General features: G+C 35.4%; 2 pseudogenes; one reads left to right on the forward strand and one right to left on the reverse strand.

The window, feature by feature from the left end:
* Nucleotides 1–822: 822 nt before the first annotated feature.
* LOC107887624 (probable phosphoribosylformylglycinamidine synthase, chloroplastic/mitochondrial) lies at nt 823–19,412 on the reverse strand (annotated as a pseudogene).
* A 5,231-nt stretch (nt 19,413–24,643) lies between these two features.
* LOC107888049 (elongation factor 1-alpha-like) lies at nt 24,644–26,269 on the forward strand (annotated as a pseudogene).
* Nucleotides 26,270–27,159: the final 890 nt, after the last annotated feature.

A 27,159-nucleotide genomic window follows, 5' to 3' on the forward strand; every position in this document is an offset into this window, starting at 1 on the left:
CTAAAAGCTTTCTTGTAGTTTAATTAGATTAAAATATTATCCCAATTGTTAGAAACAACCAACATGGTTGTTTCTATACCAGTTATCCACTTATAAAATGTAAGATAACAAAGCAATTTTGAAGCAATGCACCTCTTTTTAATTAAAAGAACATTTGGGTGGCTGGTCCTCTCTTTTAGATTTCAATGAACAGAGGGAAGAATTGAATGAACACTTCATTAGAAGCAAAGGGTCATCTAGCATCTAATGGGACATGAACTTACATTTGACGTTCTACGATGACATGAAGTTTCTAGTTTTTACAATAAGGACAGCCTGAAAACCACCAAAGGGGGTTTTATTGCAGTTTATACTCTTATGATTTATGAAGAATGGATTTTACTACATGTTCTTTTTTACACAGAGGAGTTGACCATTCTAAAGCAAAGTATAATTTGAATGCTTTCTCGTCTAAGATGGAAAAAACAGCCATGAATGGGTCCATTGCTTCAATTCACTTTCGTTACTTTAGGATTAACAAAACAAAGTAGCAAAGCCTGGACGCAAGTTATAATTGAATGCCTAAAAGACTCGAGGAAAGTTTCCACCGATAGCCAAATGAACTTTTATATGGATTCAGCATAGAAAAAGTGAAGCCATAGAAGTGAAAAGAACACAAGCAGTAGTTAACATTATTCAAGATCATGTCTCAAAATGTCAGATAATGGCTCCAAAGGACCACGACACCTCCTAAGAATACAAAACTACAACTAAGATTTCATAATTTCCTCCACAAAAATAGAAAGCATGTTTTGGTATCACAATAATATGAAAAGTAGTAGATGCAATGCAAGATCAATTGTATTATTTATATGAGCTGAAGACACTGAACAAAATTGTAAAAAGAAAGCAAAAAAAGTAACTCTCCTATCAGTTGCATGATAAAGAAATAGTATTAAGAAACAGTTCCTGAGGTTTGCACAAAGCAAATACTATTTATGTATAAATTAAAGACTAAGACTGGTTTCTAGAGACTCTAGGCATTTTAATATAACAGTTAAAACCTCAAAATAAACTTAGATGAAGCATCCATGATCAATCACACTTAACTCTTCTCATATGCCCTTTGAATCTCATAACATGTGATTAAAAAAAATTTAAAAAGTGAGCTCAATGCATACTCTGAAATTTTACAAATGTTATTTCTAAATAAACTAGCTACATCAGTTAAATTTTGTTATATTTTGCTATTAGTTCTTTAGATTATGTTGCAGGATTTTGTCAAAGATAAGCAAATATACATTGCTTTCAATAATTTTCAAATATGAAACGCCAAGATCAAACATCATGAGTTGAATAGGAAAACTAACCATATCACGAGCACTTCTCTAGCATTTTGAAACATTCTTAACCATGGAATAGGGCCTTTCTTGTCCATATTCTACTCCTTTGGATACCAAGGGAACTGCCACATCAGGAAACACCGCTCTGGATGAGGCATCATGGTAAGATGTCGACCATCAGGAGAACAAATTGCAGCCACTCCTAATGGAGAACCATTCAAGTTGAAGGGATATGCCACTATTGGGTTCCCATCATCATCACAATATCTTAATGGAGCCAAATCTGAATTTAATACACAATCCAGAACACCAGCATTAGGAAAATATGCTTTTCCCTCACCATGGGCAGCCCATACACCTAATGTAATGCCTTCCATTCCTTTAAACATCATGGTGTGAGAGTTCTTTATAGTCACACTTGTGAAGCGGCATTCAAATCGGCCAGACTCATTGTGCACAAACCTAGGCTGTGATGGATCCCCAGCAGCACCAAAAACACCCCCGACTTGTGGCCTTGGGACCCACCCTAATAGAGCCATTAATTGACATCCATTGCAAATGCCGAGACTGAAAGTATCAGGGTGCTTATAGAATTCTTGAAACTGATTGAGAAGAGGCTGATTGAAGCGTATGGACGCAGCCTAACCTTCCGTAGAATCAAGCACATCAGCATAACTAAAACCCCCAACAAATGCAATTCCACGGAATTCATTCAAAGAAATAACTCCGTTAAGAAGGTCTAACATTGCAACATCCCAAGGCTCAAAACCAGTAGCATAAAATACTGCTGACATTTCTCTGTCTCTATTGCTCCCTTCCTCACGAATTATGGCTACTTTCAGTTTTAAAGCTGTAGTAAAAAATTTCTCATCCGTAACTGAAAGGGTGAAAGACAAGGGCCAAGAAGGCTCATGGCGAAACTTCAAACCTTTTTTCTCTAGTTCCACACAAGAAGCCAATTTTTGCAACTTTCGTGCTGGAAGCTTGTATCCTCCCACATATATCTGAGCAGAGAAGTTTTCTCATTTAAATGAGTAATTCCATCAACCTTTAGCTCTATCACAAGTAAGGTGGTTACTTGTCCTATTATTTTAGCAGAAACATCCAAACTGCTAAGCTTCTCCATCACACTATGCACGTTATTCTTACTTACCTCAAGAATGAGACCAAGCTCTTTAGCAAAAAGTGATTGGAAAACATTATCTCCTAGAGGAGCCAAGTCCAATGCAATGCCACAATTTCCAGCAAATGCCATCTCCAATGCGCAAACTAGTAATCCACCATCACTGATATCATGACCTGCAGAGATTAGACCATCTCCAAAAAGGTCCTGCACCCCCTCAAAAACTCTCTTAAGGTATTAAACATCATCAAGATCAGGGCACTCATTCCCAATCTGATCAAAAACCTGAGCCAAAGCGGATCCACCTAAACGCCACTTTCCCTTTGCCAAATCAATATAAAGCAAAATACCATCCTCTCCTAGCTTTAAATCTGGGGTTACCATTTTTGTTATGTCAGGACAAGTGACATAGTCACTAATTACATGATTTTCAGGAGCCTTAATGTAACAGCTGATTTTGGACCTAGTTGGAACAGTGGTTTGGAACCATTATTCCGGGGCTGGGGAAATTACTTTTAATGCTATTTTATGTGTTATAGTATGATTGTATGAGTGCATAAAAATTTTGGTGAAATAATTTTAGTGATTTCATACTTAAGTGCGAAAAAGGACTAAATCGCATAAAGGGCAAAAGTCTTATTTTATTAGATAGATATACCAAATAGCTAGAGAACCAAAATTGGAGGTCTTTAAAGTGAAATTAGGCCTTTAAATGAGTGATGGCCGGCCATCAGACAAGGAATTAAAATAGTCAAAATGGTTAGGTGAATTTTGGTAACTAAATTGACTAGAAATGAAATAAAATAAACAAAGAATGATATCATCTCTTTCTCATCTTCTTCTTCACCGAAATTTTCAATAAAAGTTAGGGTTTTGAAGCTTTAAAAGTTCAGCAAAGCTAACTTCTTGCAAGTAAGTGATTTAGATGCCTATTTTTGATAAATTTTGTACTTTTGGAACCCTTGTAGCTTGAACTAGCTAATGGGAGGACTATTTTGTGAAACGATTGATAGTTTAGGGATTTTGAATGAAAGGAATTGGGATGTTTACTGAATTTTTATGGGAGAAAATAAGTCTTGGTTGTGTAATAAACAACTTTTGGGAAAGAATTTTCATGAAAACACCTAATATAGAGCATTTTGTAAAGATGGCAAAATCAGTGATAAGTATGAGTAATAATGAGAATTGTGGGCTGCTCCTAGTATAAAAAGAATTTAGCTAGGCTTGGGTAGTGAGAAAATTTGATAAAAAACGATTTACGAGCCTAAGGACAAAGTCGTAATTTTTGTAAAGTCTAAGGGCAAAATTTTCATTTTGCCAAAGAATAAATTATGAAAATGTATTGGTTAATATGATGATTAAAATAGTGGATTTTATCATTATAGATCAAGAAAATTGAGATTCGAGCTTAAATCGGAAAGTACGAGGTTATGGATTGAAAAGGAATAATTGGCCGAAATTTGCATTCAAGGTAAGTCCATGTGACTAAATAAGCATGTTATCCATATTATTGTTAATATGCCTGAAATCTATTTTTGCTATAATTGTATTGAATTATATGTTAATGGAGTTAGGTATGAGAAAGTGATGCCTAGAGTTAATAACACTCATGTGATGATAGAATACATTAGAAATTTGATGGAATATGATATTCCATTGAAACGAGTAAGTTGTACGTAAATAAGGCAAATATAATGTTACCATGTATTGTACAATTAGTATGGTCTGAATTGTTGACTTGCATTGTGAATGTAACTTATGAGAATTTACGTAGCAATAACTCCCGGTTGAACCTTAGGAATAGATTGGGATATTCATGCCATGACATTGGGTGATATGTGTGCTAGTGCAAGACATGACTATGACATGCACCGGCCATATTATGAGAGCTAGTGTAAGACATGTCTGGGACATGCATCGGCCTCGAGATATACAAGCTAGTGTAAGACCTGTCTGGGACATGGCGTCAGCTTGTTGTGTGTCAATGTAAGACCTGTCTGGGACATGGCATCGACAGCGATAGATGAGAGCCAGTGTAAGACCTGTCTGGGATACGACATTGGCCTCGATATATAAAAGTCAATGTAAGACCATGTCTGAGACATGGCGTCAGCATCTTATCCCATGTTTGGGGCTATTGAATATCCTGTAGTATTCCAAATGGTTCAACGGGAGATGTATGTTTTATATCGAAATGATAGAGCTTATGGCTATGTTGTGAGTGGTACAGGCACTTACATGAAATTGATGAGGTGTGAATTCAATTCATGTTGTATGATTAATAAGGAATGAATATGAGTAAGTATATGACCATGTTGAGTAACACAGGTATGTATGCCAAACTTATGAGAAATAATTTTAGTTTATGATGCACATTTGGTGAGGATGTAAATAGGTAAGTCATGCCTATGAGAATGATTTTGTAATGACCTTATGATTATAGGTCTATACTTATGATGTTTAAACATGTATTTTTACCAATGTGGTGAAAATCAATTAATAAGGTGTGATAAACATAGTATAATTAATTTACACTAAAACAGTTTTGGACAGCAGCAGTAGTCCGACCTTGAAAATCCACCAAAAATTGTGGAAATTGAGTTAGAGGCTGAATAAAATATGAAATTAAAGCTAATGAGTCTCATTTCACATAGAAGAAACATTGTAAGAAAAGGAGTTTCATACTATGAAATATTAAAATTTTTGTGAGACAGGGTTAGAATGATTTCGAAATCCCCTATTTTGATTTGAGAAATTCATTGAAAATTATAAAAAAATATTTATGAGTTATAATTTATATTCATAGAATTATTAATGAGTCTATTTTCAATATAAATAGATAAGAACATCATCCGAGTCCCGTATTATGAGATAATTAATTTTTAGTGAAGAGGGGTCAGAACTGTCAGACAGCAAAAAAGGGGTAAATTTAAGGAATAAAATGTACTTATTGGCTAGACCAAAAATTCTTAAAATTTTATGATAAGAATATATGTGAGTCTAGTTTCAAATAAAATTAGTATATATTAATTTGAAGTTCCGTAGCTCCAGATATAAATAATTTAGTAGCTATGACTCGAGAAAATAGCTTGACTGGAACATAAGTAAAAATGCAAATAGGGTTGTATTACCTTGAGAAGCAAGTTGATAAATTGCTTATTATTTTCATACGGTCTTACTAAGCTATAAATTTTACCCTCTCCTTTCCATTTCTTTAGTGTTTTCAGGTTAGCTCGGGGTTAGAGATCGTCGGAGGCAGCATTACACTATCAAGCTATCACCTTTGGAGCATTGATACATATGTTAGCGTTTTCAAGTGAGTGGCATGTATAGGGGCTCAGTTTTATTATATGAGTTATTGTTGTTAGCCAAATGTATTGGCCTATTTTGAGTTATTTGTATATGGCCATGAAGTGTGGCTCATATTGATTATGGTTTGTGAACTTATCTATCTATGCTATGTTCTAATGCTTGTGATATGATGATGTGATTATGCTTGTTGGCCATATATGGTTGGTGTTATGAATTATGTGCATGATGAATGTTTTATGACCAATCGAAATGGTCATGGCCATGAATTAAATGTGTAATATGGAAATAAGTTGATAACCATAGTATAGTGGTAAAAGTGATCATCAACATGACAAGTCTTATGAATGTGAATTAAGGAATCTAGACTTGGTATTGCATGAGTAGATGCATTGCTTGAGAGGATATGTTAATGTTATGAATATGTCTTAATAAAGAGTGTTTAATCACTAAAATGATGCCATGATTTGTGGTTTTAATATGTATAAGGTTGTAAGGGTTATGGGTAACATGAAGGCTTGGAAAATAGCCTAAGTGTTGACTACACGAGCGGAAACACGGTAGTGTGTCTAAACCGTGTGAGAGACACGGGCGTGTGGCTCAGCCGTGTAGATCGATTTGCATGTTGTCATCATAAACAGAGAGTTACACGGCTTGAGGACACGGGCGTGTCAAATACATACGGGTGTGTCCCTATGTCCACACAAGCGTGTGACCCTATTTCATGGGAAAATTTTCTAAGTTTTCCCGAAACTTCTCAAGTCCTCAGTTTAGTCCTGAATTAATCTCGATGTACGTTTTGGGTTTCGTAGACCCAAATAAGGGACGACATGCACTGTTTGAAAATTTTTGAATTAAAAGAAATTTTATGGCCCGATTTTTGCATGTATGTGTATGTTTAAGTCCGGTAATGCCTCGTACCTTGTCCCAGCGTCGGACACCAATAAGGGGTGTTACATTTAGTGGTATCGGAGCTAGAGTTTAGTCGGTTCTCGGACTAACCTAGCACGTGTAAGAATCTAGCTATACATGCCACAGATTTGTGATAGTATGATGTCTCCTGACGCGAATGAGAACTATCTTGCTCAGACAAAAGTACTCTCCAACCGAGCTACACCCGTTCATGTTGATAGAGATACGAAGGTATTTTAATAAAGTGTAGTTATGATGAATTGAAACTCGGAAAGGTACGAATAAGAATTCATGAAATGTATATATACATATTTGTGATATGAGAAACATGAAATAAAATGTGTACATGGCATAATGAGCTTATCTTAGGTTGATTGTCAATCCCATGGTGTATATGATTGAATACATGTGTTTAGATAACTTACTAAAAATACAGGAGTGTTCATGTATAATTATTTGAATGATTATGATTGACAAGCTCGTATAGCTTAAGTAAATGCGTTAAATTGTTCGGATAAATTTATATGATTATAATGACATGCATATGATGATGCACGAAATCAAGGTTTTGATTGTAATGTATATTCATCCGTGTTTGTTGGCCCTCATATGCTATGATGTGCTTGATATGTTTAATTAAGTGAATGTGACGAGAAAAATTATCCAGAATTCATAGAATGTGTGCATAAGTGAACTTGAGTGAATAAGATAATTGGAAAATTGTGAAATACAAATATGAATGATAATTTTCCTGAAATGAATGACATGATTGTGATGGTGTCACTATGATAATGAAAGTTGTGTCATATGCATATGTATATGAGAGTCGAGTCAGAGGCCCTACGACCTCACCCTCTTACCGGAGTGGTATTTATAAAGGATTTCATAAGTCTTGTGCTGAAATAACCTCACGAGTATGAGACCAAAAGAGTTCAGCAGTAGAATGATTTTAAATATGGTTAGAGTTTGAGAATGAGTTAATAAGTAAAGACAGAACTAGAAAGGTATCCCGTTGATTTAAAGATTATTCAGTTTACGAAATATCGTAATGAGAGAAGAAATTAACTTTGGTAAACCAACTGATTCACACATGACGTCAAAAGAATGTAGTAATCGAAATTCCTTCTGAACTTACTTTCATCAGTGGAAGGAATAATACGAGATTAGTGATGACAGAAATAGTTAAAGGAATAATATTTGAAAGATAAGATATTGAGTGTGACAGTTATGGCTGAACAGATTTTGACAGTCTCTTTTGAGGTATTCTATATGTGTAATTATTCTTGAGATTTGGTCCTTGGCCTTTACTCTTCTGATAAAACCTTTGTTTTATGGAAATGTTTTCTAATCATGATGTATAGACGAAAGTATTGGTAGTCCGACTGGTATATATAATCAGTATTGCTCCATTTCCCTCTGATATTTGATTGCGTTTCATCTATTGAAACTTTATGAAAAAGTACACATGATGATATAACTTTGTTTCTTCTAATTGATGTTTTATTTGATATGTGTCTATATATATATATATATATATATGGGAAGGTATATCATTCTTGTTGCATTTACTTCTAGTGGGTTGGAAGGATGTATTTTTTCGGACTTCTTTTCTCTGAGGAATTATCGAGATCCTTCATATTTTTCTTATTTGCTTTGTTCTGAATCTTTCATTTTGATAATGTGTCTTAAATTTCTAAATTATGGAATTTCTTTATCTTGGATATCTCTGTCATGGACTTCTATATATAGATTTTTTTGCCACATTTATTCCGTAAATTATTAATCATGGTTCGTACATAAAGTGTATTCTTTGGCTTATGAAGACTATGTCAATTACGACTATGTTTCCGGTTTGATTATAGCAACATGATAATCCTAGTATCTGGATTTCTTTCCCCGAGTAAGTTAATTAGTTAATGCCTTCAATCGGGATATTCTTATTATTTTGAGTTAATGTATTTGAAGTGGTCTTTTAATTAACATGATAAGTGAATTTTGAATGATTACATGTTGAGTCGTTCTATCAACTGGAAGAGAAGATTTCTTGAAATGTCATTTATTGATGATTAAGACTGGCTTAGTTGTTCAATCGGTAATCGGTTATTGTTTGGAGGATTAAATGAGATATGTGTGTCTGGGAATAAGATTTCATTTCCTTACGGGTAAAGGATGGACAGTTTGAATAAAAAGCATATAGCTCTTAGAAAGCTTTAATATAATTTAAGGCTGATTTGAACGATAGAAATTTCCATCTTATGGAAGTTGAAAAGTCTATTACTTGTTAGAAAGGTTTGGTAGATGAGAATATTGTTAACCGAAGCCTTTGAACTGGTTTAGTCTACTTTGGGCAAAGGCTCCTTGACCTTCAATGATGTGTTATGAGACTATAAGGTAATATGATAGCTTAAAGTATCCGATGTTAAAGAAAGATCTAAATTGTGATAGCGTAGATGACTTGAGTTAGTTATTGTATGATCTTTGAGAAAATAAAAATGTGATTACAAGTGCTTGGGTAGAAAAATCCAGAGCTTATACAGAGAGAGTTTGCAAGAAAACTCACAGGAGTGATGTATTGGTCCTCGAGTTTGAATTCAACATTTCTGATTTTTGTATTTGGATACATGAATTGTTATTAGGATTATTCTTATCTTTGAAAGAGAAAAACGTTTTGTGGCTTATTGCTAAATGTTTGATGAAATCTGCAAATTATTTCAGTATGTGTTGAATTTTCGCTTAACAAATCAATAAAATCGTGTATCTCTGAGGTTGTCAGATTTCATAGAAAGCTTTGAATGCGGGGTTGTGTTTTGGCATTTGATCGGTTTAGATTCTTGACAATATGTTTCATTTCCGTGTTTCAGAATTTAAGAGTAATTGAGAATTGAATTCGTAAACTATTGGGCAGTACGAGGTAATAGAGTATAAGGCCAATATGAACTAGCTAGTCTTACTATTTGAAATCGAAAAGATTCAAGTATGTGTGTATATGTGACATGATGACATAGATCAGAATTTTGTGTATATGAACTCTCGGATGGAGGTTGCAATTCAACCGAAGTGTAGTATAGCAATGAACCGCTTATGTCACTGATATGAGAAAGTAAAGAGATAAGTATTAAAGGCATAGATGTGTGAAAGTTCTTTAACAATGACTGTGAGAAAGAGAAGTTTATGTGAATACCAAAACCACTTTTCTGGTAAGATTTTCAGGGACGAAAATCCCTAAAGGAGGGAGAATTATAACAGCCTGATTTTGGGCCTAGTCGGAACAGTGGTTTCAGAACCACTATTCTGGGGTCAGAGAAATTATTTTTAATGCTATTTTATGTGCTATAGCATGATTATATGAGTGCATGAAAATTTTGGTGAAATAATTTTAGCGATTTCATCCTTAATTACGAAAAAAGACTAAATTGTATAAAGGGCAAAACTGTTATTTTATTAGATAGATATACCAAATAGCTAGAGAAAACCAAAATTGAGGGTCTTTAAAGTGAAATTAGGCCTTTAAATGAGTGATGGAGGGCCATGAGACAAGGAATTAAAATAGTCAAAATGGTTAGGTGAATTTTGGTAACCAAATTGACTAGAAATGAAATAAAATAAACAAAGAATGATAACATCTCTTTCTCATCTTCTTCTTCACCAAAATTTTCAGCAAAAGTAAGGGTTTTGAAGCTTTAAAATTTCAACAAAGCTATCTTCTTGCAAGTAAGTGATTTAGATGCCTATTTTTGATAAATTTTGTACTTTTGGAACCCTTGTAGCATGAACTAGCTAATGGGGGGACTATTTTGTGAAATGGTTGATAGTTTAAGGATTTTCCATGAAAGGAATTGTGATGTTTACTGAATTTTTATGGAAGAAAATGAGTCTTGGTTGTGTAATAAACAACTTTTGTGAAAGGATTTTCATGAAAAAACCTAATATGGAACATTTTGTAAAGATAGCAAAATGAGTGATAAGTATGAGTAATAATGAGAATTGTGGGCTGCTCCTAGTATAAAAAGAATTTGACTAGGCTTGAACAGTGTGAAAAATTGATAAAAATCGATTTACGAGCCTAAGGGCAAAATCATAATTTTTGTAAAGTCTAAGGGCAAAATGGTTATTTTGCCAAAGTATAAATTATGAAATGTATTGGTTAATATGATGATTAAAATAGTGGTTTTTATCATTGTAGCGACGTAAAATTTGCTTTCGGTCGCTAATTGTGGCGATTTAGTGAAAACTTGAAAACTGAAGTTTGATTTTGAAATAAAAAGAGGGAGTCGCCACCGATCCTTTTTATAGGTGTGATCGGACACCTAATAAATTTATTTTTAAAACAAAAAAGGCCGAGTTTAGGTCTACGTCAAAATCCAGAGAAAAAGTAGGGTTCGGGAGTCGGTTACGCGCGAGGAAGGTATTAGCACCCTCGCGACGCCCAAAATTGGTATCTTGTAAAACACGCGTTGTCTTGATTTTCAAAAATACGGGTTCAATGTAGGATTTAATCGTGATCCGGTTGAAAAGACGAGAAATTTTAGTGTTTTTTTGGTTTTTTTAGAAGGGCATACTGTTTTAACACGAGTCGATTGATGTTCACCCAACATAGCGATGAAATCGTTGACTTAGTATTAAACCGATACGTTGCCTCATGTATTGAAATTAATTAGAAAACAAGAATAAGATTTTCGAACTAATGCAAAGCAAATAAATAAATGACAGAGCTAGAAATATATTGAAGCAAATACAAGTGTGACAATAATATTAAAAATAACAAAGATATATGCGATATTAAATGTAATACTAGAGTTGAACACGAAATAGAAACAATGAATGCATATACATAATGATGATGTTAAGAGTATGTACGTATTATAGGAGTGAAAAATATTTACATAATAATACTAAATATAGGTACATAATATATATATGCATAACATATTTAAAATGAACACATACGATATACATATATAACAGACACACACTAATAATAATAGTAATAATAGTAATAATAGAAAGATATATGTACACCAAATAACACCTAACAATATAATAAGTGGCAATATGGAAAATAATAAGTATTAATGAGCATAATAATACATGAAAATAATGCTATATAAAAATATATATACACGTATAATAAAATATATGTACTAATATTAATAATAAGTATAATAGGAATAAAATAAATGTAATAATGAGATATACATGATATATACATAAATACAAGGTTTAAAAGGCATATATATTCGTAATATATAAAAACGTATATAATATTAAAACATTTACATAATATATACACACATAATTATAATGTTAAAAAAAACATACTTAATATTAATAACAATACTAATATTACATAAAGATATACCTATATATACATTAAAGATATATACATATATAATAAAATACATGAATAATATGATATTAAAAAAAATATATGTAATATGTATAATAAAAATAATAATATACACATCATAAGAATATAAGAGTATTAAAAATATAAAATAAAAATAGTGAAGAAATGAGTAAAAATAATATACATAATAATAAGAAAATATTATAATAAGTACTAAAAATATCTATATATATACATATACATGTATAATAATGATAAAAAAATAACAATAATAGTGAAAATAATAGATATAATAATAATAGAAATGATAATACTGTATGAAAAGTATATATACATACACATATACTAAAATATATACTAACATTAATAATAAATATAATATTATAATACTAATAATAACATGAAATTAAAGTAACTAAAAAATAGCACTATATGTAAGTATATACGTATGCATATGTAATGAAAATATACACTAATATATAAAAAATAATAATAATAAATAACAATAATATAATAATAATAGCAAAATTACTATTACAAATCTTATTTGAGAGCAAAAACGACAAAAGGATGAAATTGAGACCAAAATAGGATTTATGGGGCGAAATTAGAAATAAAATAGGACACAGGGCCAAATTGTAATGCGCGCATGACTTAGAGGGACCAAGAGCGCAATATTCCCAGTTACTAAAACGCTGCGCAGTAAGAAGGATTAAATTGAAAGGTGCGATAAATTTTGGGGCCGAATTAAAAAATGGAAAAAATTCGATTGTAGAAGCATGAAAAAACGAAGGGGTTCAACGCGCAAATAACCCCTCCCTTAAAAAAAACTCGTGGACCCTAGCTGGAGCGGGTTGGGTCGATCCGACCCGGGGTCAAAACGGCGCCGTTTCATTTAAAAAGGGGGCGGGACCAAAACACACCGTTTTGGTCCCTGTAAAAGCCAATTTTTTTAAAATTTCATTTGAAATCGGGGAAAGGAAAAAAAAAAGGGAAAGGGGGAGAGGAGAGGGATTTTCGGCCGGGGGGACAAGTTTTTTCTTCTTTTTTACTGTATTTTATATATATATATATTTGTTGAATATATGTTTATAGATTAAAAAATGGGTTCAAAATGAGAAGAAAATGAAATAAATCACCTTAGGCCTTAGGTTTAGGTTTTTGGTGTTTGGTTCTCCGATTTGTGACTGCTCTTCTGCTTTGACACCACTATGGTCACTGGTTTTATCTTTCTGTTTTCTCTATATTTGATCTGCTATGGTATTGAAAAATTGATAGTTTCTATCATCTTTTCTAAAAAATGCCCCCCTTACATTTGTTTAGATCGGCTTTTATAGCCATTTTTACATTGTCTTGCTCCTGTGCTTTGCGTGTTTGCCTCCCTTTTGCAGGATCAGGGCGGTGGTTGGAAGCAGCAGAGTAGGTGGCCGGTGGAGGAGTGGGTGGTGACAAAGGAGTCAGAGAGTTGGTCAAAAGGCAGAGGCGGCTAGGGTAGATTAGGGTTTCAAAAAATTTTGTGTAATGGGTATTGGGCTTGGGCTAGGTAATTAGCTTTATTTTTGGGTTAGGCTTTAGTGGGCCTAAAGTTGGGTCAAATTGTAAACGGCCCAAAATTGGCCTGTAACAATCATTATAGATTAAGAAAATCGAGATTCAAGCTTAAATCAGAAAGTATGAGGTTATGGACTAAAATGGAATAATTGGCCGAAATTTGCATTCGAGATAAGTCTGTGTGACTAAATAAGCAAGTTATCCATATTATTGTTAATATACTTGAAACTATTTTTCTATAATTGTATTGAATTATATGTTAATGGAGTTAGGTATGAGAAAATGATGCCAAGAGTTAATAACACTCATGTGATGATAGAATACATTAGAAATTTGATGGAATATGATATTCCATTGAAACGTGTAAGCTGTACGTAAATAATGCAAATATAATGTTACCATGTATTGTACAATTAGTATGGTCTGAATTTTTGACTTGCGTTGTGAATATAAACTATGAGAATTTACGTAGCAATAACTCCCGGTTGAGCCTTAGGAATAGATTGGGATATTCATGCCATGACATTGGGTGATATGTGTGCTAGTTTAAGACATGTCTGGGACATGCACCGGCCACATTATGAGAGATAGTGTAAGACATGTCCGGGACATGCATCAGCCTCGAGATATACAAGCTAGTGTATGATTTGTCTGGGACATGGCGTCAGCTTGTTGTGTGTCAGTGAAAGACCTGTCTGGGACATGGCATCGACACCGGTAGATGGGAACCAGTGTAAGACTTATCTGGGACACGACATCAGCCTTGATATATAAAAGTCAGTGTAAGACCATGTCTGGGACATGGTGTCGGCATCTTATGCCATGTTTGGGGCTATTGAATATCCTGTAGTATTCCAAATGGTTCAACAGGAGATGTATGGTTTATATTGAAATGATAGAGCTTATGGCTATGTTGTGAGTGGTACAGGAACTTACATGAAATTGATGAGGTTTGAATTCAATTCATGTTGTCTGATTAATAAGGAATGAATATGAGCATGTTAAGTAACACAGGTATGTATGCCACACTCATGAGAAATGATTTCAGTTTATGATGCACATTTGGTGATGATGTAAACAGGTAAGTCATGCCTATGAGAATGATTTTGTGATGACCTTATGATTATAGGTCTATAATTATGAAATGATTTTGTGATGACCTTATGATTATAGGTCTATAATTATGATGTATAAACATGTATTTTTACTAATGTTGTGAAAATGAATTAATAAGGTGTGATAAACTTAGTATCATTAATTTACACAAAAACAGCTTTGGACAGCAGCAGTTGTTCGACTTTGAAAATACACCAAAAATTGTGAAAATTGAGTTAGAGGCTGAATAAAATATGAAATTAAAGCTTAATGAGTCTCATTTCACATAGAATTGTAAGCAAAGGAGTTTCATACTATAAAATATTTAAATTGTTGTGAGACAGTGTCAGAATGATTTTGAAATCCCCTATTCTGATTTTAGAAATTCATTGAAAATTGTAAAAAAAATTTTATGGGTTATGAGTCTATTTTCAATAGAAATAGATGAGAACATCATCCGAGTCCCGTATTATGAGATAATTATTTTTTAGTGAAGAGGGGTCAGAACTGTTAGACAGCAAAAAAGGGGTAAATTTAAGGAATAAACTGTACTTATTGGCTAGACCAAAAACTCTTAAAAAAGAGGATATGTGAGTCGAATTTTAAGGAAAATTAGCAAATCTTAATTTGAAGTTTTGTAGCTCTAGATGTAAATAATTTAGTAACTATAACTCGAGAAAAAAACTTGACTGGAACATAAGTAAAAATGTAAATAGGATTGTATTACCTTGATAAGCAAGTTGATAAATTGCTTATTATTTTCATACGGTCTTACTAAGCTATAAAGCTTACCTTCTCCTTTCCATTTCTTTAGTGTTTTTAGGTTAGCTCGGGGTTGGAGATCGTCGGAGGCAGCATCACACTATCAAGCTATCACCTTTGAAGCATTGATACATAAGTTAGCATTTTCAAGTGAGTGGCATGTATAGGGGCTTAGTTTTATGATATGAGTTATTGTTGTTAGCCAAATGTATTGGCTTATATTGAGTTATTTGTATATGGCCATGAAGTGTGGCTCATATTGATTATTGTTTGTGAACTTATCTATCTATACTATGTTCTAATGCTTGTGATATGATGATGTGATTATGCTTGTTGGCCATATATGGTTGGTGTTATGAATTATATGCATGATGAATGCTTTATGACCAATCAAAATGGTCATGGCCATGAATTAAATGTGTAATATGTAAATAAGTTGATAACCATAGTATAGTGGTAAAAGTGATCATCAAAATGACAAGTCTTATGAATGTGAATTAAGGAATCTAGACTTCGTATTGCATGAGTAGATGCATTGTTTGTAAGAGGACATGTTAATGTTATTAAGTGTTTAATCACTAAAATGATGCCATGATTTATGGTTTAATATGTATAAGGTTGTAAGAGTTATAGGTAACAGGAAGACTTGGAAAATAGCCTAAGTGTTGGCTGCACGGGCGGAGACACGGTCGTGTGTCTCAACCATATGAGAGACACGAGCATGTGTCCCGACCGTGTGGGTCGATTTGCATGCTGACATCATAAACAGAGAGTTACACGACCTGAGGACACAGACGTGTCAAAGATATACGGGCGTGTCCCTATGTCCACACGGGCATGTGACCTTGTTTCATGGAGAAATTTTCTAAGTTTTCCCGAAACTTCTCAAGTTCTCAGTTTAATCCTGAATCAATCTCGATGTATGTTTTGGGCTTCGTAGACCCAAATAAGGGATGACATGCATGTGTTTGAAAAAGTTTTGAATTAAAATAAATTTTATGGCCCGGTTTTTACATGTATGTGTATGTTTAAGTCCGGTAATGCCTCGTACCTTGTCCCGGCGTCAGACACGGGTAAGGGGTGTTACACTTAACAACGTCCCCACCTGCATGGGCAGCCATGGATAGACTATCCTTTCCACCATCAATAGCGATACTGAGTTCAATCATTGCTTTTGAAAGAGCAATAGCAGCGTCAAACATGGTTGCTCCTTCACCTTCAAGCTTGGCAACATACATCCAATTTCTGCTTGCTTTAACATCAGACAAAGAAGTAACGTTTGCCCAAACAAGATTTGTGAGAGCTTCTCCAACAGCCAGTCTAGCCATTGCTTTTGGATCAAGTAGCCCCTTAATAGGTTGCCCTCCGATGGCATAGGCACCCCCAGTTAAGTCAACATAATTTTGAGCAATGACTGCAACATTAGCTAGAGGTAACTACAAGGGACCAACTGTTTGCTGCTGTGCTACAAGGCTTGTTACACATCTATCAACTTTTGTTGTCAAAAACCATTTGGAACATATAGATGAAAGTCTTAATACCCTTTTCGATAAGTCCATGACTGTGATTCCAGGAGCAACATCAAGTGATTCTTGAGCATAAGCCACTCGCTTGAATTCAAAGGATTTTTGAGGCATGTCACCAAGCACTTTCTCAAGCTCAAGATCAACAGTTGGAGGAGGGGAAAGGAGTCCACTTGCACGGCTTTTTTTAATAGCTACGCTATTAACTAGAACAACACGTCCCTCATCATTAATAGTGCCAATAAATACCATCAAAATTCTTTCCCTTGCACATATTGATTCCAGTAGCTTGTGGCTTTTAGGTTTTACCAAGATTGCATCTTGGTTCTTGATACTATGCACCCAATATCTCCAAAACAGACATAGTGTGATCTCCAACAAAAATGGCCCTAATATCAATCTCATCACACTTTTGGTATATAATTTCCTTGACAACATTGCAATTCCCACCAGCTCCCTGATCATGAATGCTAATAATCGGGTTATCCTCCACCATCTCAATGCAAGAACGAACTACACGGAACAGTTTTTGTGCCATTTCAACATCTCCACACTGTACAGCATTAAAATCAAGTTTTGCATCGTTCTGGCCACTAACCATACTAGACGCAGCTCCACCACCCATTCCAATCCAATATGTAGGGCTACCAATCTTTACAACTAACATTCTAATTTTTGGGTCCACTTTCGATATATGAGTGTGATCAATCTGTCTAATGCCTCCACTAAACATGATAGGCTTCAGCCATTCACGACGTTCACCACTAGGGATTCTCATTCCAATTGTTCTAGTAAAAACCTAAATTAATGGCTCACCAAATTTGTTACCATAGTCAGATGCACCAGTGCTAACCTCAATGAGAATTTCCAAAGGAGAAGCCAAATTTGATGGATAAGTGAAAGATGCGTCTTCCCATGGGGCATATGATCCCTCTATATTAAGATTCCCAGTTGTGTAACCAGCTATGGATGCAACAACAAATAATCCTCTTCTAATGGCATGTGTATCCCTAATGGGGCCACCTGCTCCTGTCTTTGCACCAGGGTAGGGTGCCACTACACATGGGAAGTTATGTGTTTCAGCTATAAACAAGACATCAATTTCATGAGTTTTTTCATTTAGTAGGCAGGCTGTTCCAGGCTTAATTGATCATAATCGGTATGCAAGAAGCCCCTTTATTGCACTCCTATTATCCTTAAAACTAATGACAAAATTGTTTGGATTTGCTTTCAAAGTGCTTTTGACAATCTGCATAAGGGTCTTATCCATGGGCTGTCTATCAATAACAATCTTCCCTGTGAAAAACCAATGCCTACTATGCTCATTGTTAGATTGGGCCATATTGAATAACTCTACATTTGTCAGATTCCGCTTGATGTCCTCTACGAACAGCTTGGTATAGTACTGCAAATCTTGTTCATCAAATGCTAAACCCATTTCTTGATTTATTTCCTCCAACGCTTTCCCTCCCCTCTCAATGACAGGCACAAAACGAACCTCCTCCAGAGCCACACTAGTTCCAAATGAAGCAAGCCTCTGCTTATAAACACACTCTGTCATCCGATCATGAGCCATCGTAGCAAACTTATTAATTTGATGTTCTTGCAATGCTCCCTTACTATACAACAAGTATCTTCTTAACTTCTCCATTCGAGTCACCTCAGTCAAACCACATGATTGACAAATAGAAACAGCATTCGAGGACCATGCCGTTGTAAAAGACAACCTTGGTCCAACTTCAACTATCACTATATTCAACCCTTCTTGCCTTTTCTTCACAAGAAAACTCTCAGTTGCCAAATTCTCAAGCTCATATGTTTCCCCAAGAATACATTTAAGCATTGAGAGCTTCTCAGATGAAATCTTTGAAGTAAGGCCTATATTAAAACACTGCTCAATTTTCAACTCAACAATCTGATTGGAAACTTTGGTTTAAACTGATTTGAGAAGATCCTCGTTTGCACTTTCTTGTATCAAAGGGATACGGTAGAAATGGACGACCTCTTGAGCAGGCTTTTCAACATATCTAGGTTGCTCATTGACCAAACTAGTCGGGACATTTCCAGAAGCCATTGCTTTTGGTTGTGACCGAGAAGAACACCTCAAAAAAGCACCTTTTGTAATAGACATGTATCCCATCTAGCTTGGATTACATAGCTTGCCCCATAATAGATTACTTGGCTTAATCGAAGAATTTCTCTGTAAAAATAGAGTTTGCCTTGTTGTACCCTAAAATAAGGCAAAGTGCACTAAAAAATGGAGAAGAAAGATAAGGACCTGTATCAGTTTGCATGAAGAAGAAGAGCTCAATGCATTTTTTATTTGTTTAATAAGAAAAATCAAAGGAAAACCACAATACGTGGAAAATTGCTTTAACACACTTTCTTGGAGACCAAAAAGAGTGTAGAACATAAAGAAAACTTACTTGCAGGAACTCTGCCGCAATTATCTCTCTTACCTCAGCCATTTTCAAGTACCTGCAAGAATCCTAACCCAGAGGGCAAAATAAGTTGCATTCAGATAATAAAATTTAGGGTTTAGTGTTTTGTCCCTAAACCCTATTCAGATAATAAAGTAAAGAAGTAAAACCAAAATCATAGCAGAAATGAGATGAAAGGAAGAATAATTTGTGTAAAACTAAAAAGTATCTGACTAATCCACTTTTCTAATTTTCTATTTATTATTATTGCGGAATCAATTATAAAGTTACAAATAACTTTTTTTAATTATAATTAATATTATTTTTAAAAATAAATAATAATATTATTGTAACTATCCAATTTTAACTAGGGTTAGAAAATAAAATTTTGAAATTCGATTTCATAAATCAAGATTGTTATATTAAATAATGATTAAGAAATTAAAACGAAAAAAAATCACTAATTAAAATTTATGAATTAAATTATAAAAATTCAATTGTTGAGACCTTAAAAGATCTTGGAATAAATTTTTCATTATTAAAAATATTAAAATATGAAAATATATTACAATTTTTACACTTCCATCAATTTCTTCATTGAACGAAAAATCAAAATTGAAGTCATAAGGAACATCATTCGTTTCTGTTTTAATAGCTTTGGTTCCACTAATTGATTACTAAACATATATTATATTGTATTATATTATATTATATTATATTATATTATTGTTGAAGTATTGAAAGAACTTAACAAAGAGATTTCTTTCACATTTTTGAGTTTAAGGATTACAGACGTATTTAATACATGCAACAGCCTATAACGATTTCTTAACAACTAACTGTCAAGGCTAACAAACTTATAATAGACTTTAACCAAAACATAGTTTATGAAATACTCATAACATTCCCCCTACTATTCTGACTTTCCCTTTCAAATAGAGCAACCTGAAGCTGCCTCCTGAACTTGGTGAACAGCAATGCAGATAAGGGTTTTGTCAAAACATCAGCTACTTGATCGGCACTGGATACATGACCAACTTGAAGTGCACCTGCTGGTACTTTCTCCCTTACAAAGAATATGTCCAATTCCACATGCTTAAACTTCGAATGCATAACTGGATTGCCTACCACAGCAACTGCAGCCGAGCTATCACACCAAACCAACGATTTTTTCTGAACCGGGACACTTAACTCAGATAAAAAAGACTGAAGCCAAACCATTTCTATAGTGGCATTCACCAGACTCCTATATTCAGCCTCTGCTGTAGAACGGGATACAACCTGCTGCTTGCGAGAGCTCCAGGAAATTGGGTTTCCACCAAGAAAAATACAATAGCCCGATGTTGACCTACGGTCATCAATATCAGACCCCCAGCTCGAGTCTGAGTAGCCTTCAAGAACAAACTTAGTTGTGCAATGAAAATGAAGGCCATAATATAAAGTGCCTTTCCAAATACTTCAAAATTCGCTTAACAGCTTTGAAGTGCGTATCTAAAGGTCTGTGCATGAACTGACAGACTTTGTTGACTGAAAACGCAATGTCTGGTCTGGTGATCACAACATATTGGAGAGCCCCCACTATACTTCGAAAGAAACTTTCATCGTCAACCAAACTTCCCTCATGAGCTGATAATCGATAGGTAGATACCATTCGTGTGGGAGAGCTGTTTGACTTATCCATGGGTGCCTTCTTGAGCAGATCTAGGATATACTTTTTTTGATTGAGGACCAGACCATCTGTGGTGTAGGTGACCTCGATGCCCAAAATATAATTCAACTTCCCCAAATCCTTTAGAGAGAACTGATGATGAAGGATTTTAACAAACTGGTTTATAGCACTCGAATCAGAACTAGTAACTATGATGTCTTCTACATACACTAGAACGTACAACAACTGATTCCCAGACCTTTGTATTAAAAGAGAATTGTCTGCCTTTGATGTTTCAAACTTACTAGTGAGAAGAAACTCCCGTATTTTGTGAAACCAAGCTCGAGGGGCTTGTTTTAGGCCATACAAAGCCTTCCTTAACCTGCATACAAGCTGCTGGCCATTACTTCCTTATTGGTCAAAACCTGGTGGTTGCACCATGTATATTTCCTCACTCAAATCGCCATTTAAGAAGGCGTTATTGACATCTACCTGCCTCAGAGAGCACCCCAAGGATACTGCTATTGCCAAGACCACCCTAATTGTTGTCGGCTTCACCACAGGCTAAAAGTCTCATGAAAATCGATGCCAGCTTCTTGAAGATAGCCTTTCACCACTAAACGACCCTTATATCTTGCTACCGAGCCATCAGCACTCCTTTTAATCTTGAATATCCATTTACACCCTACGGCCCTCCTTCCAGCAGGTAAGGGCATAAGATCCCAGGTGTGATTGGAAAGCAAGGCTTGATACTCAACTTGGGCAGCAGCTATCCATTGTGGACTCTAAAAAGCTTCTTGTATGGAGACCGGTTCCTTCTCAGTGACAACAGACAAGAAGAGTTTTGGTTTAGAGATACCACATTTCGATCTGGTCAGCATAGGATGAGTGTTCACAGTAGTCCAGATGGGAGGAGAAAGAGGCACACAGGGTTCATCAGATGCTTCAGGAGAATTCCTTGTAGAGTGATCCGATTGAGATGCTTCAAAGGAGTGAGAGGAGGAAGACATACCACCAACAGACGGATTCCCTGTAGAGTGTTCCAGTCGAGAATGAGCCATAGAAGAGCAGCTGGTCGGGCAGACTGAGAGACTAGAGGAGGAAATCATAGGAGCTGGTGCTGCAACAATAGGAACGTGAGACTGCTGATGAGTTTGTCCTATGAGGCCAACTAGGGTTCTGGAAGAACGGCTTTGCTAAAATGGAAACTTGGTCTCATCAAAGATAACATGCCGAGACAGAAAAACACGACCAGCATCATCGAGGCATTTGTAGCCTTTGTGATTCGATCCAAAACCAAGAAAAGTACAACATCTTGATCTAAACTGAAGCTTGTGTTGATTATATGGCCGTAAGGATGGAAAATAGGCACATCCAAAAACTCGCAAATGAGAGTAGTCAGGTCGAACTTTATACAACATCTCATACGGACTAACACCATGAAGAACATATGTAGGGGCCTGTTGACCACATGGATAGCATGGGAGAATGCATCAGACCAGAATTCAACAGACATAGATACCTGAGCGAGGAGGGTTAACCCTATGTCAACAACTTGTCGGTGTCTTCTTTCAGCCACACCATTTTGTTCCGAGGTATGAGGACATGTTATTCGATGTTGAACACCAAGTTTGAACAGTTCAGAGGACAGTGAGCGATATTCACCCCCCAATCTGTCTGTAGCATTTTTATAGAAAATCTGAATTGAACTCGAACCATTTGTTGAAAATTAAGAAAACAGCTCAGCACTTTGGATTTGGCCTTGATAAAATATAGCCAAGTATATCTGCTATGCATATCTACAAAGGATACATAGTAAGAGAATCCATTTGACTTAACATGGGCTGGTCCCCAAACATCCGATACAACAAGTTCAAATGGCAGAGAATACACTGTTTTTGAGGCACTAAAAGGGAGTTTATGAGACTTGCCTAACCGACAAGCTGAACAAATAGTAGGCAAGCAATTATGCTTGAAAGAAACATTACAACTTTGCAAGACTTGAGCAAGAATGTTGTTGCACGGATGACCGAGCCTATTATGCCATAGCAAGGGGTCTAACGAGAGCTGAGCATGGCACACAGAGGGTGGGTCGACCTGCGAACCAGCAGCATGCTTGAAGGAACCAGCTGGAGACACATCAAATTGGTAGAGACCTTTATGCATGTGGCCCACGAGAAGAATCGTCCCTGTCTATATATCCTTCACAAAACACATATAGGGATGAAACTCAAAATAAACTGAATTGTCCTTAGCAAATTGACCAATAGACAATAGATTCTTGCAAACCGTAGGTACATGGAGTATATTCTTAAGATGTAGAAGTCATGAGCCAAACATCATAGAAGAAGTGCCAATATAGGCAATAGGAACAGACGCACCATTTCCCATAGAAACTCGATACATAACTATGTAAGGAGAGGCAGTTGAGAGATTGTTCATATCAGGAGTGATGTGATTCGTGGCTCTAGAATCAGGATACCAAGCCTGGACTGAGGAACCTGAAGAAGGAAGTGGAGAAGATTGGGAACTAGAAGAAGAAGAAGACTGTGGATGGGAGCTGCAACAATGAGAGGAAGACTGCTGTTCATAATGATGATAGTTGACAGTTTTTGAGTCAGTAGAGTCTACGCTAAAGAAGTTTTCATCAAACCAGTGATAGCAAAATTGGACCACATGGCCAAGTCTGCCACATAGTTGACACTGGGGTTTGGAACGTGACCACCCTCGACCATTGCCACGATATCAACCACGAGACCAACCTCGACCACGCCCTTTGGAGCCTTGTCTAAAATCTTGAGAATAACCACTAGAATCATCAGTGTGTTTCAAGGGAGTAGGATTCTTGGACTAGGAAGTCACATTAGCCTGCATAGGAACCTCAGTTAACAACTCCAACTGTCGGGCTTCACAGTCAAGGAGCATTTCAGTTAACAAATCTAGAGACATGGGAGTGGCTGAAGTAATCACATGAATAGACTCAAACTCCATCGACAAACCAGCCAAGATAATGCTGATCTGTTCTTATTCAGTAACTGTACTCCCAGCAGTAACAAGATTATCACTCAGTCGTTTTACCTTCGACAAATATTCTTTAACTGTGAGGTTTGCTTTCTTGAGAGAATACAAGTCATGGCGCATTCTTGAAACTTTGATATTAGACTTAAGGCCAAAATGTTTTTCAATAGTCGACCAAATATCAAAACTAGTTTTGGCTGTTGTAAGATAAACCAGAACATCATCGAAAACTGTGGAAAGCAGCCAAGAAGTTAGGAATTTGTCTTGTTTCTTATGAGCAAGAAATAGCGGATTATCAACTAAGTGGCCATTGGTTCCAGTAATAAGAGGAGAGGGAATCGGGATAGTACCTTGTACAAAACCTTAAAGATCGTAGCCTTCAAGAATGAGTAAGAGTTGATGCTTCCAGAGAAGAAAATTAGCTTCAGTAAGCTTAATGGTGTCATGCTTGGAGAAAGAGATCGTGTGTGATGGAGTACTACCAGAACCTTGAGAATGAATAGTCGGCCTAGAATGAACAGAATGACAAGAGGTATCAACCCCAGGTACAGGATCAGTAGCCATGAAGAGAAGAAAAAAAAATTACACCAGAAACCACTTGGCTCTTGATACCATGTTGAAGTATTGAAAGAACTTAACAAAGAGATTTCTTTCACATTTTTGAGTTTAAGGATTACAGACATATTTAATACATGCAGCAGCCTATAACGATTTCTTAACAACTAACTGTCAAGGCTAACAAACTTATAACAGACTTTAACCAAAACACAGTTTATGAAATACTCATAACAATTATATTATTCAGTATAATTATTCAGTAACGGAAGTGAATTGAAGCAACGAACCACTGGACATTTGATCTACAAGCTTGGTGGTATTGATAAGTGTGTGATTGAGAGGTTCGAGAAGGAGGCTACTGAGATGAACAAAAGGTCATTTAAGTATGCATGGGTGCTTGAAAAGCTTAAGGCCGAGCATGAACGTGGCATTACCATCGATATTGCCCCCTGAAAGTTTAAGACTACCAAATACTACTGCACTGTCATTGGTGCCCCTGGACACCGTGACTTCATCAAGAACATGATTACTGGTACCTCACAGGCTGACTGCACTATTCTCATTATCAACTCAACCACTGGTGGTTTCGAAGCTGGTATCTCAAAGGATGGTCAGACACGTGAGCATGTTTTGCTTGCGTTTACCCTTGGTGTCAAGCAGATGATTTGCCGCTGCAACAAGGAAAGGTTTAGAACGTGTTGGAGTTTGTTGTTAGATTGTATTGATGTTCTTTTTATCAATAATTTTGGTGATCTGAAATTGATTTTCTGACTAACTGATTTCAATTATCATCTTGTACAGATGGATGCAACAACTCCAAAATACTCCAAGGCAAGGTATGATGAACTTGTGAAGGAAGTCTCCTCGTCTCTTAAGAAAGTTGGTTCCAACCCTTACAAAATCCCATTTGTCCCAATCTCTGGATTTGAGGGTGATAACATGATTAAGAGGTCTACCAACCTTGACTAGTACAAGGGTCCAGCTCTCCTTAAGGCTTTTGACCAGATAAATGGGCCCAAGAGGCCTTTAGACAAGCCACTCTGGCTTCCACTTCAGGATGTCTACAAGATTGGTGGCTTTGGAACTGTCCCTGTTGGTCGTGTTGAGACTGGTGTCCTTAAGCCTGGTATGGTAGTGACCTTTTCCCCCTCTAGTCTGACCATTGAAGTGAAGTCTGTTGAGATGCACCATGAAGCCCTCTCTGAGGCTCTCCTGGTGACAATGTTGAATTAAACGTCTAAAACGTTGCTGTTAAGGATCTCAAGCATGGTTTCGTTGCTTCAAACTCCAAGGATGATCCTGCAAAGGAGGCTGCCAGCTTCACCTCTCAGGTCATCATCATGAACCACCCAAGGCAGATTGGAAACAGATATGCCCCAGTCCTTGACTGCCATACCTCCCACATTGCTGTGAAATTTTCTGAATTGCTGACCAAGATCGACAGGCGATTTGGAAGGAGCTCGAGAAGGAGCCCAAGTTCTTGAAGAATGGTGATGCAGGGATGATAAAGATGGTTCCCACCGAGCCTATGGTTATGGAGACTTTCTCTTAATACCCACCCCTTGGACGATTTGTTGTCAGGGACATGCCTTAGACTGTGGCTATTGGTGTCATCAAGAGCGGTGAGCAGAACGATCCAATTGATGCTAAGGTCTCTAAATCTGCTGCCAAGAAAAAATAAGACTACATTTGATAGTGTCATATCCTTTTGATTTTGGTTTGCAGTGTTTAAAAAAAATCCAAAAGCATTTTTAGTGTTTAATTACTTTTTCATCCCTCTAATAACATAGTATTTTTTCTTTTTGTTTCTTGGTGCTTAATTACAAATGTGTTAAAATAAAAAAAATATTTTTTAAAATACTAGTTACAAATATTTAATGGTTATATTTAAATATTTAAAATATAGTTTATATATTCTAATTAAATTTTATAAATAATTAATATTTATTGCTTAAAAATATTTAAAATTTATATTTCATATATTAAAATATTAACAACAAGTTATAATAAGTTTTTTATATTTTTACTAAAATATAATAGCAATAACTAATTTAAATATTATTTAAATGCATATTTGTTACTTGATAATAATATGTCTAAAATGGACATTTTATTTCTCAAAAGCACTTTTTGACAGCAATGCTAAATCTTCAAAATTTAAACCAAACTTTTCAAAAGCACTTTTCCACAACACTTTTTAAAAGCATTGCCAAACTAGCCCGTAGTCTGGTACTTATAGTTTTTTAGATCAATTTTGATATGTCTTCATTTGTTTGATACTTTTGTCATCTGCCTACGGATGGTGTGTTTTCTTTTCCCTTGTCAATTGTAGTTGAATTCGTTGGAAAAATTCTAGTTTGATATTTCATTGTTTTCTTAATGTTATGATGGTCTTAAGCCTTTGAATTTTAACTATTTTCTTGGTCAAATAAAGTTTTCACCTAACTGTGTTGTTGTTGTTCTAAATTTCCATCTTTCAATGATAAATTAGTGAAATACTATTTTGATAATTATAAATTCATCTTTTAATTAACATAAAGAAATTTCTATTGCTTATATAACAATGAAGAT

Source organism: Gossypium hirsutum, chromosome A03 (genome assembly GCF_007990345.1).
Source record: "Gossypium hirsutum isolate 1008001.06 chromosome A03, Gossypium_hirsutum_v2.1, whole genome shotgun sequence".
Lineage (NCBI taxonomy): Eukaryota > Viridiplantae > Streptophyta > Magnoliopsida > Malvales > Malvaceae > Gossypium > Gossypium hirsutum.